The sequence below is a fragment of the Saccopteryx leptura genome, chromosome 5 (assembly GCF_036850995.1).
Source record: "Saccopteryx leptura isolate mSacLep1 chromosome 5, mSacLep1_pri_phased_curated, whole genome shotgun sequence".
Classification (NCBI taxonomy): domain Eukaryota; kingdom Metazoa; phylum Chordata; class Mammalia; order Chiroptera; family Emballonuridae; genus Saccopteryx; species Saccopteryx leptura.
In genome coordinates this window covers 29,001,803-29,016,650 of record NC_089507.1, presented here as the reverse complement: position 1 = coordinate 29,016,650, position 14,848 = coordinate 29,001,803, and the positions used below count along the sequence as shown (strand labels likewise).

Here is a 14,848-nt window from a genome sequence, read left to right as displayed (position 1 = left end):
TCTCCACTGAAAGCAAGTTCTTTCTTTGGGCTCCTCCTGAGTAATAACGAGGAGCCTCTATATGGGTAAAACACTTTAGAATTCTTTAAGTGGCACCCTGTCTATGAATGTTAAAATGTAAATATGGCTGACAAAAGCTCTACACGTGCTCTCACCCTTGACTTAGTCATCCCACTCCTGGGAACACTCCTAAGAAATTAATTCAAAACAAAGGAAAACTCTTTTGTGTGACCATATAATCACAATAGAGGGAAGATCATTTTACCCATCCTAGCCCGTACTCAACTTACCATCTCATTGCTGGGGGCCCCAGTAGGAGAGGTCCAGATTAATGGCTCCTGGCTGCTCATCTGTGGACCAGTTGCCTCCAAATCACCTGGGGGTAAGAGTTTGCATTTGTTATCACATGCGTTCCTGGACCCCACTCCAGAGCCCGGAGGTGACACATGAGACTTGCTAGATTTTAAAAGCTCCCCAAGTGGCTTAAAGAATGACAATTCTGGGCCAGAACCAGACAAATGAAATCATCTCTGAACAACTGTCCCCTTGAATTATTTCGGGGGGATAGAATGACATCTCCTATGCAAAGCATCAAGAAATAGTTCATAGCATTCCAGCAGCTGCTAGAATCAAATGACTGAAGAGCTAGGAGGAGCCCTTGTCTCTAGCACCCTTCCACCTCCCTCTGGTCACCCTGTCCATCCCTCAGTGCCCACCCCAGCACCCAGTCCTGCCACACTGCCTCCCAGCATGCTCCACTGAGGCACCCATCCTGACTTGGGTCCATCCCTTTCCATACACAAAACCCCAAACATCCCTCACTAACGTTATCAGTGGAGCTCTAGAAGGAAAACAATATTACCATTTGACTAAAGAAATATGCATGTATAATTGAGAATCTCCCACATAATGAACATACAGGCCGTATTTACATTTTTTAAAGGACGTTTACTAACCCAAAACAATCTCTTATCTGGAGAATGGAACAGGAGAGCAGGATGCTTTTTAGTCTTGGCTTTTACTCAGACCCCAAGCATCTAGAACCCAAAGAAGCACTTTGAGCAGTCATTGTCAACATGGTCCCAACTCTTTAATAGAAATAAATTTTTAGCTATGCCTTGCCAGCACTAAAATTAAAATATAATGAAATTAAATAATTTAACTTAAATTTGCCAAGGAAAAAGAGTCACCCTTTCTGCCTCTAATTCTAAGCAGCTCTGTAATTCCACCCAAAGCATTCAGAGAGACACACCAGCCACAGATGCCCAACATAACACGGCAGTCACTCAGAGACTGGTCTTACAGTCTGAGAATCTGAGATGGGAAGGCTTAAAATATCAGTTTCTAATCTTTTCTCTTTTTCATATGCATTATACCTATTAAACATCCAACCCTGTGCCTCCATACCTGGTCCTGCAAAAATATTAATTCCCAGCCTCTGCCCATCAGTTTCATTTACTTTACGGGTATCTTATCCTAGACCAGGGACCATCCCATCCTTGTGTCCCCAGCCAAGTCTTTAATAAGAATAATTTATTGAGAGTTAATGTTATGCCAGGTACTAAGCTAAATGCTTTACATATTTTTATTTCACATTATCCCTTACAACTCTTTGAGGTATGTATTATTTTTAGTTATTTTTACAACTACTTTATAAATTTTTTAGAATTGAAGAAGATAAATACTGTGTTCAAGTTTCCCATAGCTCAGAAGCAATTGCACCAGGCTTCAACACAACTCCAAAGTCTGAGTCCTTATTAACCATATTTTGCTTTTGTTATTATGAGGACACAGATGTCCCATGGTCCGGGCGGGGGGTGGGGAAATGCTCCACATTGTTAGGAAAAGAGCAGCAGCAAATCCATAACATCTCATTCAGACATGCAAAGAAAATAACACATTTTATGGAATTGTTGGATTAGCTTTTAAAGAATAGAGTTTTGCTTCTAATCAGCCAAACAACTTGTCCTCCCAAGAAGAAGGCTACTTTGGTTACCTTTCATTGCCTCCTTAAAAGGTTAACCAAAAATGGAGGTCTTATAGGTACCCCAGGCCACCCAATCCCCCTTGCTTGACAGATATGGTGTACTAAAGGAAGACAGTAGAGGACAATGGGGGACCACAGATGTGGAGATGCATCAAGCAGCCCCAAGGATGAAGAGGCAAGCGCCTCCAGGGTCCCTCAACACGCAATTCTGTTAGAGCCGTGACAGCTGAGAAGAGAAGCCGAAGGACATGAGAACACTAGAAAACGACCGACTGGAGTCTGCTCTCCTCAGCACCCTCTGAAGGCTCTCCATAACCTGTCTACATGTTAATTTTCCAAGCTTGTTTCCTGCCAATGTGTGAAGCAGACCTCCTGCTTTTCTTGGGCCACTCCCATCAACTGGACTGGCCGTCTCGGAGTGCCGCTCACCTGTGTGCCTTTGCCCACACAGTCCTCCACTGCAAAGTACTTGAGACAGTCATAATTAATCACAAGCATATCAGTTCTCTAGAAGAATATCTGAACCAAAAGCCAAATAGTATAACATTTAATGTCTCAAAAACTATATTCGTCCTGTTAGATGCACTTGGAGAGGGAAGTCAGATATCAGAGCAACCTCCCTTTCTCCCATAATGTTGTTCCATACTTTACAACAGGATAATTACTATGTTTAGCTTAAAGTAAAAGCTAAATAAAATTAGAAAAATGTCTTTTGATACCAATGGGATATTTTTAAAGAAGCAAGTCTTACCTGTTGTAAAATGCTGAAGACACTTCTTGATACCAAAATGACTGCCTCCGGAAGTCAAAGTCGTTCGGGGCAGGTAAGTAAAAACAAAAGCTGCCAAGCCCTTTCTTTCGCTGTGATGATTTCCTTCTGAGATCAACCTTTCCTTCCTCCCTGAGAAGATAACCGATTCACATGGACGAACTAGATAGGTCAGAGTTGGGCTGGAGAAAAGTCCTACCCAAGGCAGTTGGGTGGTGTGTGCACGGTGACTGAGGCAGCAGGAACCGTCCGAATGTGACAAGAGAGGTTAGCAAGTTCCTGTGCATAAGTCAGTTTCCTGTAGCTGGCTTCTCCGAAGAAGGGGTTTCATTCGTGTGGGTTTGGGGGCGGGGTGTGCACGTGCGTTTCTCTCCATGACAATATGAAAACTTCCCCAGATAAGAGGCAAAATAAGAGCGTTGCTGCATGGCTTGGTTTGGGTTTCATATACTAACCCTCCCGGGACCATCTCCCCTCCCCCGGCCATCCATTTCCCACCAGCAAACCACCCACATAAAACAGGAAAGGAAGAGTGAAAAACCAACATGATTTCTTAAGGAAGTGAAATAAAGCAGAAAAAAAGGTGGGGAGGGGAGGTCCACTCCACTCACTGGTCTTGGTTCAGTTAAGCTTGGGAAAAAGTACCTTATAATTTACAAGTCAGCTTGATGAACATACTATGTAGGGAAAACAGTAGGTGGGTGGTTTGGTTTGCTTTGCTTTATTAATAACTATCAAATAATAATCTGGAAAAAAACCAGACTCAGCCATCGCAAGAGCTCAAGCAGCCCTGCCATGTGTTCAGCCCCTTATGGACCGACACCTGTGTTGTGAGGGACATGAGCATGAGTTGTTTTCAGACTCCTCAGAGTTTCATTATTTGCCTTCAAAACCAAATTTACTTGTTATGTCCTCCAGTGCAATCCAGGTGTAGAGACCATCTGCATTTAGATTATGGCTAAATTGCCTAAACCAACAAATTTAACTTTCTTGATGTGCTTGCAATGCCCAATGCCTCTAATCCCTAAATAATCACAAATGCTACTACCCAGGGTGAAATCTTGGTCAAAATACTTATATGCCACAAGGATCAGGTCAGCTCCATTCAAGTCAACAAATATTTATAGAGCCCCCACTCTGTGCAACACCCAGTGTTGGGTACTGGGGTGGGGGTGGGGAGGAACAAAGATGAATGAGATGAAATTTCTCACTCAAAATGGTCAAATCAAGTGAAAGAGAAAGACATGTACATAGAGGAGATGCTGTGAGTCAGGACCTATTTACACCGTCACACAAAGAATCCTGGGACACAAGAGTCAGGTAAAAGGGAAGTATATACAACCACTTTCCTAGTTAAAACGGCCACTAAAGGTTGACATTAATTCTCTCATAATATTCAAGGAGACTTGGCCGGCTTCCAGGAGGCTCCACAGACCATTACCTGTGGGCCATCTTCATTGCTGCAGACTCATGTATGTGCCTGACACTGTGCAGTAAAGAATAGCGCAAAGACCAAAACGGACATGTTCCCTGTCTCATAGTACCTGTGTCCTCGAGTGGGGGAGGCAAACAAAAACACTCAAATAAATGCAACAATTATAAATTATAGTAACTAGTACAAAGGACTCAGAGAAGAAGCTGAGCTAGAGAGCAAGACAAAATCGACACCCTAGAGGTGGTCAAGGAGGGCCTCTAAGCAACTGACAATCACACTGAGACCTAAAGCTGTGACTCTCAGCCCAGGTAAAATTAAAATGATCTTAGAAGCTTTTAAAAGTACCAGTACCTAAGCTCCACCCTCCCAGAGATTTTAGTTTAATTTGTCTGGCTTGGGGCCTGGTTATCAATACAAACTCCCCTAATCATTCTAATATGTTACTACCACTCTGAAGATGAGAAAGAGGAGCCTAAGGAGAGTAGAAGGAAGAACAGTCCAAGCAGTGGCAACAGTATGTGCAAAGGCCCTGAGTAGGGAAGAGCTTGGCATGTTCAAGGGAGTAAAAGAGGATTAACGTATCTGGTGTGTCACGGGGGCAGGAATAAACGGAGCAAGATGAACACTCTCAGAGATGGACATAGAAATTACTAAGCCCATAAGAGACTTTTATATGAGCCCAAGTGTCAGTTTGTTAATGTGCAGGAAGGACTCAGTCTCCAGGTGAGATCTCTGAGCCCTCTGACAAGTGCATTATCTTCTAGAAAATTTTCCATGGAAAGCCAGATCACCATTATGATATTATTAGGTAAGCAGAACACATGGCTGGTGAGTACTTTATTTGCCTTCAGTTTTGGTCATCAAAAAATTTAGGGCAGCAAATAAAAATACATACACCTTGGTAAGATAAAACAGATTTAAAAAATGAAATGAAAAATTGAGGCCAAAAGAAATAAAGACAAAAATTAAGCTAAAACCAAGGGTGAGGTTGATACAGAAAACGTACGCCATGTGGTTCCTAAGCTTGTAATCCAACCGGTATGAAGTGGCAAACGCCACCACATAAAAAATTGAGTGCCCGCTGGATAAAAATGAGTGTAACGCTCAAGATGGCGGGGTCTTCCTGGCTTCCCAGTGTTGAAACTAAAGAGAAACTTGGTGCCTGAACTCTCCTGGGGAGAACATCGCAACCACTGTGAAATACCATCCTTGGAGTAAACACAGCCAGTGGCAAGTCTAATCCGGAGGGCCCTTGTATTTCCCCTCAGTGAGGCCGATTTCACCCCACAAGGGAGTCAACTTAGAGGAATTCCAGGGAGCGCGCAGGGGAGGTTGTCCCTGGGGATTAATTCGGTGTTTTCTATCCCAGGACGCCGCTTTGGTGCGCCAAGTTAATACACAGATGGAGAGTGACTTCTCATATGCTTCAGAAATTTCAGGATAAACGATGAGTCTTCTCGTCGGGGCTTCTGAAAGATCTGAGGCAGCAAAGAGTTCAAAGTTGACTATACTTCTAGCAGGAGACCCAGTGGTCTGTGTCTTGGGGTCCCCTGGGAAGGCAGAGGAGTTGGCCGAGGACCTCGCCTGCGTGCACAGACCCCTCCGCCTTCCCTAGAAGGTGTCCTTTGGGAAACAAAGCAAGAGGCACCACAAGCGTGGCTTCTAAGTTCAGGGCCTCGGGCCTCAGACGTTTTCTTCCCAAAAGCCCCTGCCTCCCCCAGAGTCAGGACAGATGGAGTGTTTGCAGGCCAAGCGCAAGCACCCCGTCCCGGGTGCTGCCGGAAGGGCACTGCCGCGTCTACAAGCTCCCCTTCCCTCTTGGCTGCCCACCTGACTGCCTTCCCCACCCGAAGGACTGGCTCTCTGTGTGTATGACTGCAGTTTTAGATGTTCTCAGATAGCCGGCCTAGGGGCTTCCTTCTGCTCCTTACTGATCTTCACGTGAAATTCCATCGCAGAGGGGATTGTGTTGGTGGGGGGTGGGATAGAGGTGGGGACAGAGAGCTATTTAACTTTCCTCCTCTCATGGAAATCTCTCTTTTTGCTTCTCTCCTCCTCCTCTTCTCCCTCCATCCCCTCGTTCTTGTAACAGACAGGACTAACGGGATGGGGAAGGAGCAAATGACTGAAATTATGTGTGCACACAACGGGCCTACATAGACAACACACAAACAAATCCAAACGTCCTGATGTGTCGGTTCTGATGGTAACAGCCCAATCTTGCGGCCGAGGTGAGGGAGAATCCTGGGGAATTCAGAGTGGTGGGAAGCAAGGAAACTTTAGATACAGAGCTGCTAGCAGGAACCAGACTTACTATAAGCCAGGGGTCCCCAAACTACGGCCCGCGGGCCGCATGCGGCCCCCTGAGGCCATTTATCCGGCCCCCACCACACTTCCAGAAGGGGCACCTCTTTCATTGGTGGTCAGTGAGAGGAGCATAGTTCCCATTGAAATACTGGTCAGTTTGTTGATTTAAATTTACTTGTTCTTTATTTTAAATATTGTATTTGTTCCATTTTGGTTTTTTTACTTTAAAATAAGATATGTGCAGTGTGCCTCTGAAATTTAGATTTCACAGGCAGCTAAGAGGAACAGGAGGGCCAGTGCATAGGGATTTGTTCATAGTTTTTTTTTATAGTCCGGCCCTCCAATGGTCTGAGGGACAGTGAACTGGCCCCCTGTGTAAAAAGTTTGGGGACCCCTGCTATAAGCCATATTTCCGGAAGCCTTCCATGACCACCACCTCCGCCACCGTCAGTTGGGTTAGGCCCACCCATGGGCTCCCACAGCCATTGGGGGCGCTCACCAGACAGCCCTGCCCCATCCAGCTGGGGGGCGTCAGGCCCTGGGCCTGGCCTTGCCCGCTGGTGCATCTCAGACTCTCACTCAACAACCATTTGCTAGAAGGATTCTCTCATCTAATCTTTACAATAGCTCTATGTGGTAAGCATTATTAAGTGCCTTTTACAGCCAAAGAGACCACAACTGGTTAAATGAAACTCTATAGCATACAAAAAGCAAAACAAACATTAACCGCACCCATCTGTCCTGGTTCTTCATGCCACTGTCTCCCAAAGGAGGGAGCCGGCCCTGTGGGAGGAAAAGCAGCCTGGGTCCAAGGCTGTGGGTCCATTCCTCTCTCCCACACTCCTCCCCTGAGATTCCCAGGCAAAGACAATCGGCTAAAGGTAGAGACTCACTTTCTCAAAACGCCTTTGTTAGAAATGCCCTCTGACACAGCAGAAGAACGGCGTGTTTTCTCTGTAACAGTCTCCTAAGCTCAGGGGCCTCTTTTACTGAAGATTTTTAAATAATATGACAACTGTCTGTGTACCCTGAATTCACGCATAGGTGGTATTCTTGCTCAGTGAAAAGATGTTCTGCCCTTTACACCAGAGAGAACTCTTACTGACAGCGACAACTGGAATGAATAGTTACCCTGGGTTACTAAGATGCCTCCCTTCTCCTTACTATTAGCTTATCAACGGAAATGATTTTGATTTGGTGGGTAGCTTTTAATGTCTATACAGACCCTCATTTGTGATATGCCAACAAATATAATAAAATGTCTCAGTGGGTTCAGAAGATGGAATATACGTACTAAAGCCTTGTCTGAAGGCTTTGAGTTTCAAACCCAGAGCATTAGTCATACTGTAATTATTCTTACCCGGCTCCCCACTAAGTGATGAACAACTGTATTAAAGCAAAATACACATTCCTTCTAATTGAGAGATTTCGTGATGGGCACTGTAAAATGTTAGCTTTTCATAAAAGAAAGCGCTTAATTCTGATATATAATACATCACTTTAAAATATATTCATATAAAATACCCTGTAAAATTCTACATGTTAAAATATCTTAGAAATGCCACAGGCTAGAAATCACATGAATGATTTCCTCTTTCTGCATGTTAATCCATTACGAACAAATAGCTTCCCGAACCAGATAAGAATATCATTTCAAACATCTTCTAGCTTCCTCTTCTAGCTATAACCATAAAAACATCATTTCCCCTGCTGTTATTCTCATCATCTATATTCTTTTTAACTATTTTAACGTAAGGTAACATATTCCTTTTTGTTTCAGTGAATGTTAGGTTCTTAGGGTTCTCAACTGCCATTTTGTTTGCCCTGCATAACTATGTTTACCTAGCAAACATTTACATCCTGGTTTGTTTTATTACAAAGCTATAATTCATAACAATGCAGGGTCTTGTTGCAGAAGATGATAGACCCAAAGTAATCATGCGGCTCTAAAGTTAAGGTACAAAGTATCCTTTTTATCTGTCAGAGCACAGCTAACGTAGCCAAATCTCCATGCCCCTTGGTAGTTGGTGAACTTTTCCAACATTGCAGACACCAGTCAGAGCACTTCTAGAACCTTTTTACAGCATCCTCCAGACACAATTTACTAAGCTACAAAAAGAAAAAAGAAAACAGTATCACTGCTTTCTATTCACAACTTGTTTTTGTCTCAAAATATAACCTGACTTGGTCACCCACCTTTTTCACTGGATGTAGCTCCCGGGGGCGGTCTGCCCAAATCAAATCCACTCAAAAAGGGCAGAGAGTTGCTGTCATTGAAGAAATTTCTAAGAAAGTGCCTTGGGCTCTGAGAGCAAATCCAGAAGAGGAGTTTGAAACATGACGTAAGAATAGCACCTTTGAGTCAAGTGCACCAACTCTCAGGAGACTCCTGCAAAGCACGCAACCTTCACTCGGATGCAGAAATTCTGGTTTGTTTAAAAAAGAAGTGGGAGAAAGCCATCACTGCTTCTTCTCGCATTCATGTTTTACCCGTTGCCTTGATAGGGATCTTCGGTTTGGGCACAAACATCACAGGGTAACTGCAACTCAGCACACCTGCTCAGAGCAGGGAGTTGCAAATGTTTCAGTTATAAGGCAAACCCCAGTGAGTGTTAACTTGTCATCTTTTGAAAATAACAGATCTCCTACACAGTTCCAGAGAGAAGAGGCAGAACTTTGGACCCAAAGACAATCAGCAATTTTAGAGAAGGCATAAATTTAGATTCAGACAAAGCAAGATTCAAATCCCAGCTCCACTTGTGAACAAGGATGCAGCTCTGATCTTTCCATCTGGGAAATGGGTATAATAATATCTGTCTTGGAGGAGTTTTATAAAAAAAAAAGCTATATAGGCCCTGGCCGGTTGGCTCAGTGGTAGAGCGTCGGCCCGGCGTGCAGAAGTCCCGGGTTCGATTCCCGGCCAGGGCACACAGGAGAAGCGCCCATCTGCTTCTCCACCCCTCCCCCTCTCCTTCCTCTCTGTCTCTCTCTTCCCGTCCCGCAGCCGAGGCTCCATTGGAGCAAAGATGGCCCGGGCGCTGGGGATGGCTCCTTGGCCTCTGCCCCAGGCGCTAGAGTGGCTCTGGTCGCAACAGAGCGACGCCCCGGAGGGGCAGAGCATCGCCCCCTGGTGGGCAGAGCGTTGCCCCTGGTGGAAGTGCCGGGTGGATCCCAGTCGGGCGCATGCGGGAGTCTGTCTGACTGTCTCTCCCCGTTTCCAGCTTCAGAAAAATATAAAAAAAAATAAATTAAAAAAAAAGCTATATAGTCCTTGGAATAAAGTTGACACTCAATACATTATCATCAGCCTCTCGTGTTTTGGACTTTTGCCTTCTGTAATTTTTTCCCTCCATTCTTACTTCCTCTTTGAATAACACTGTTGAATTTCAGAATTTGAGAAGGGTTTCCATTGCCCAGATTCTCATTTTATAAAGCCATACAAGCTTACACATCATGCCTAAGATTCTAATCCATGTGTTTATTATCTCAGCAGTTTAAAAGGATCTAGAAGTATTAAAATCAAGTTGTTAATAGTACTTTATTCCCTATGTATAATCTGAACAATTACAGAAACTTCAGAAATGCCTTCTGAAGTCATCTGCTCACTGCACTACAAATGCCTTAAGATAAGAATTTGTCTTTTCTTTCTTCATTCAACAAATATTTATTGAACACTCGCTATACTATTTATTGATCACTGTATTAGGCTCTAGGGAGATGTGAACAATAATCACAAAAATTAAAAATAACCTGCTCTCAGGAGTTCCCATTTGCCAGAGAAATAAGCAGTTGACATGATAATTTAGTAATACAGTATGTTTCAGGGTACTGAAAAGCAAAGACGAGGGATAGGCAGCGGGGCTGGAGTGCGTATTTAAATAGGGTGGTCAGGAAAGTCCTTGGTGAGATTAGAGAGGTCAGTCTTTTTAAAAAACATCCAAGAGCCATTTTAATGTTTAACGGTTCTTAACATCAGCATACACCCCCAGGTTTAAGAATCACTTGACTCCTCCACACTAAGAAGAGCTCTTTTCTCTTCTGCGTGGACCTGGGTCAGAGGAGTGACCACTCACCTCTGGGTGCGGCACTGCCCCAGCTGTGAGGTTCACTCCTCAGCCCCAGCCCTCCATCAGCTGCTCGCTTCTCCACCTTTCTAACCCTTTCTGAGCCTCTTCTCTGAATTCTGTAAGTCATTTTCATGATGGATGCTGGCATCTAAAGAGAAATATGACCAGAGCTGAGTACCTGGTGGAAAATTCTAGGGTAGTAGGAGCTTTTTCAGACACGGTGTCACTATGCTGTCTTGCTCTTCAGCTAGTTACTGCTCCCTTGTCTTTTTTACCAAGTCATAATAATAACATAATAATAACACTCACACTGGCCTCCCATTTATTGAGTATTTAACATGTGCCAGTTAAGCACTTTATATATTTTTTTTATTTAACCACCTCAACAATTATGAGGTAGGTACCACTGTTATCGCTTTTTGCAGAGGAGGAAACTGAGGCACAGAGAGCTTACATATCTTCCTCAAGATCACACAGGCAATAAATGGTACAGACTGATTCCACAGTCCATTTTTACATTTCTTTATAATAGTAGCCAGTTGAGTTTTGCCAATGTCTTTGCTACCTTTGACTACAGAATACAGCTATATCATTTAAATCAGTGGTCCCCAAACTTTTTTGGGCCACGGACCGGTTTAATGTCAGAAAATATTTTCACGGACCAGCCTTTAGGGTGGGACGGATAAATGTATCACGTGACCGAGACAAGCGTCAAGAGTGAGTCTTAGATGGATGTAACAAAGGGAATCTGGTCATTTTTAAAAAATAAAACATCGTTCAGACTTAAATATAAATAAAATAGAAATAATGTAAGTTATTTATTCTTTCTCTGCGGACCAGCACCAAATGGCCCACGGACCGGTACTGGTCCGTGGCCCGGGGGTTGGGGACCACTGATTTAAATATTATTTGGAAGGTCTCTCAAACCAGGTGGGTACCCCAATATCTCAAGCCTGTTTGCCTGATCCTGAATTCTACATGGTTCACTGACAAAGAGTAATTTTAAACTACACATCTGCCATTATTCTCTTTAAAAAAAAAATAAAACAAGGCCCTGGCCAGTTGGCTCAGCGGTAGAGTGTCGGCCTGGCATGCGGGGGACCCGGGTTCGATTCCCGGCCAGGGCACATAGGAGAAGCGCCCATTTGCTTCTCCACCCCCCCCCCTCCTTCCTCTCTGTCTCTCTCTTCCCCTCCCGCAGCCAAGGCTCCATTGGAGCAAAGATGGCCCAGGCGCTGGGGATGGCTCCTTGGCCTCTGCCCCAAGCGCTAGAGTGGCTCTGGTCGCGGCAGAGCGACGCCCCCTGGTGGGCGTGCCGGGTGGATCCCGGTCGGGCGCATGCGGGAGTCTGTCTGACTGTCTCTCTCCGTTTTCAGCTTCAGAAAAAAAAATAAATAAATAAGGAAAAAAATAAAATAAAAAAAAATATTTTCCTTGTAATTTTAAACACTAGTTCTTTGCTACCTTTGACTACAGAATACAGCTATATCATTTAAATCAGTGGTCCCCAAACTTTTTTGGGCCACGGACCGGTTTAATGTCAGAAAATATTTTCACGGACCAGCCTTTAGGGTGGGACGGATAAATGTATCACGTGACCGAGACAAGCGTCAAGAGTGAGTCTTAGATGGATGTAACAAAGGGAATCTGGTCATTTTTAAAAAATAAAACATCGTTCAGACTTAAATATAAATAAAATAGAAATAATGTAAGTTATTTATTCTTTCTCTGCGGACCAGCACCAAATGGCCCACGGACCGGGGCCAAAAAACACTAGTTTTTTTTGTTTTGTTTTTTTTTTTTTTCTAAGATGCATCTGATTTCCTGCTTCAGTGTCCAGGCATGAATTTTAGACACGTTCGTTTTTAGACGCTGTTTTACTAGCTGTTGCCGCTGTACAAATAAGCAAGAGGGATTTCACCCACTGCTGGATAGTTGTGCTGGATGTGAATGTGAAAGATGTGTGTAAAGATGGCATTAGTGTGCACTCCTGAACAAAGTTCTGGAAGCTATCACAGACATATACTGAGTTATAGAAAAGACATGGCACTATCTTCTGAAAATTACACAAAACTAGAACTGAATAAAATACATTTATGGGAACATATAACTACACAACAGGGTTGAAAATAAGATGCCCAGTGGCATTTTAATTACATATAGCAGTTTTAAGTATTTTTTGCACAAACGCCCAGAATACATGTAGATTTCTGGCTTTAGACAAATGTAATTTTTTTGTTTAAAATTCCATTCAAAATATTTAAAATTGTTAAGAAAACTGGGGACTTCTTTAAGCTTACCAGAAAAAAGTATTCTCCTTATGCTGCTGTTTACTTCAATCGAAAATCTATATTTGACTTGTTAGTAAATCTGAAATTATTTGGCCTGCGTTTTGGGAAGCCAGGTTCAGATGACCAGATTTCTTCTTCCTTATCAATAACTTCTTGTCTTGGAAATGCCCACTTGCTCAAATAGTAAAAGTTGAGTCAACTAAGTAAAATTGTGAATTCCATTCACTTTAATGCTGATACAACCTTCATGGAGAGAACTAGCTTGAAACAACTGTGTGAATGTTTGTACTTATTTATAAATTTCAATTAGGCCCATGGGTTTAAAAAAATCATGTCATCCTGATACAACCTTCATGGAGAGAACTAGCTTGAAACAACTGTGTGAATGTTTGTACTTATTTATAAATTTCAATTAGGCCCATGGGTTTAAAAAAAAAATCATGTCATCCATCAAGACTTGACACATGTTGACATTATTTATCAGGAAAAATAGTTACGGGATCAAGAAAGAGAGATGGGTTCGACAGTGAGGAAATCACTTTCCTCTAGAAGGCACTGATTTCATTTCTTTGTTGCTCGTAGCTCAGTTCTCAGAAGCAGACAATTTCAGCTCACTCCAAATCAAAAAATATTTAATGACATGAAGACATGCTCACAATATACTACTGTTAAGTGAAAAAAGCAGGATACAAAACTTGAATGTGAATTCAATTTGTTATTATATACACATACACAAATGTTCATAGATGTAACTGAGTGACAGGATAGAGTGATTTTTATGTTTTCCTTTTTCTTGTTCTGTACTTCCCAAATTTTTTAAAATTAAATTTATTTAGGTAACAATGGTTAATAACATTATATAAATTTCAGGTGTATAAAATTATAATACGGTATCTGTATACTCTATTGTGTGCTCACTACTCAAAGTCTGGTTTCCTTCTTTAACAATATATTTTCCCCTCCCCTTTACCCAATTCTCCCTCCCCCGTCTCATCTTCCCTTTTGGTAACCACCATTCTTTGTTTTATTTTTTTTATTTTTTTATGTTTCTCAAGTGAGAAGTGGGGAGGCAGAGAGAGAGACTCCCACATGCACCCCGACTGGGATCCACCTGGCAAGCCCCCTGTGGAGCAGTGCTCTGACCATCTGGGGCCATTGCTCCATTGCTCAGCAACTGAGCTATTTTAGCACCTGTGGTGAGATGGAGCCTCCTCAGCGCCCCAGGACAAATTGCTTTAACTGAGCTATGGCTGCGGGAAGGAAAAAGAGAGATAGAAAGGGAGAGGGGGATGGATGGGGAAGCAGATGGTCGCTTCTTCTGTGTGCCTGGACTGGGAATTGAACCCGGGACATCCACATGCCAGACTGACACTCTACCACTGAGCTAACTGGCCAGGGCTGGTAACCATCATTCTGTTATCTGTGTCTACAAGTTTGTTTTGTTTTGTTAATTTGTTTTTTTTTTTTTTTTGTATTTTTCTAAAGTGAGAAGCAGGGAGGCAGACAGACAGACTCCCATATGTGCCTGACCAGGATCCACCTGGCATGCCCACCAGGGGGTGATGCTCTGCCCATCTGGGGTGTTGCTCCATTGCAACTGGAGTCATTCTAGTGCCTGAGGTGGAGGCTATGGAGCCATACTCAGTGCCCAGCCCAACTTTACTCCAATGGAGCCTTGGCTGTGGGAGGGGAAGAGAGAGAGAGAGAAAGGAGAGGGGGAAGGGTAGAGAAGCAGAGGGGCACCTCTCTTGTGTGTCCTGGCTGGGAATCAAACCTAGGACTTCCATATGCCAGGCCGACACTCTACCACTGAGCCAACCAGCCAGGGCCAATTTGTTACTTTTTTTATATTCTACCTAAGTAAAATTTCATGGTTTTTGTCCTTTTCCATCTGACTTATTTCACTTAGCATAATACCTCAAGATCTATTCAAGTTGTTAGAAATAATAAAATAGCTAGGAATAAGCCTAGCAAAAGAGATGAAAGACTTAT

At 43.2% G+C, this 14,848-nt stretch overlaps 1 protein-coding gene across 4 annotated transcripts in view; it reads right to left on the bottom strand.

Annotated features, from left to right (window-relative positions):
* Positions 1-9,021, bottom strand: part of RHOH (ras homolog family member H) — a 46,385-nt gene extending 37,364 nt beyond the window's left edge. Inside the window, exons 1-3 of one of the 4 annotated variants that reach the window (XM_066386103.1) lie at positions 8,854-9,021; positions 2,739-3,145; positions 291-376 (exon numbers count right to left, since the gene is read on the bottom strand). The gene's annotated coding sequence lies outside the window, so the exon portion shown is untranslated. Of the gene's footprint in view, positions 1-290; positions 377-2,738; positions 3,146-3,401; positions 3,474-8,694 lie in introns of those variants that run through there. The other 3 variants (XM_066386104.1, XM_066386106.1, XM_066386107.1) reach the window with 3 other exon arrangements.
* Between the last annotated feature and the right edge of the window lie 5,827 nt (positions 9,022-14,848).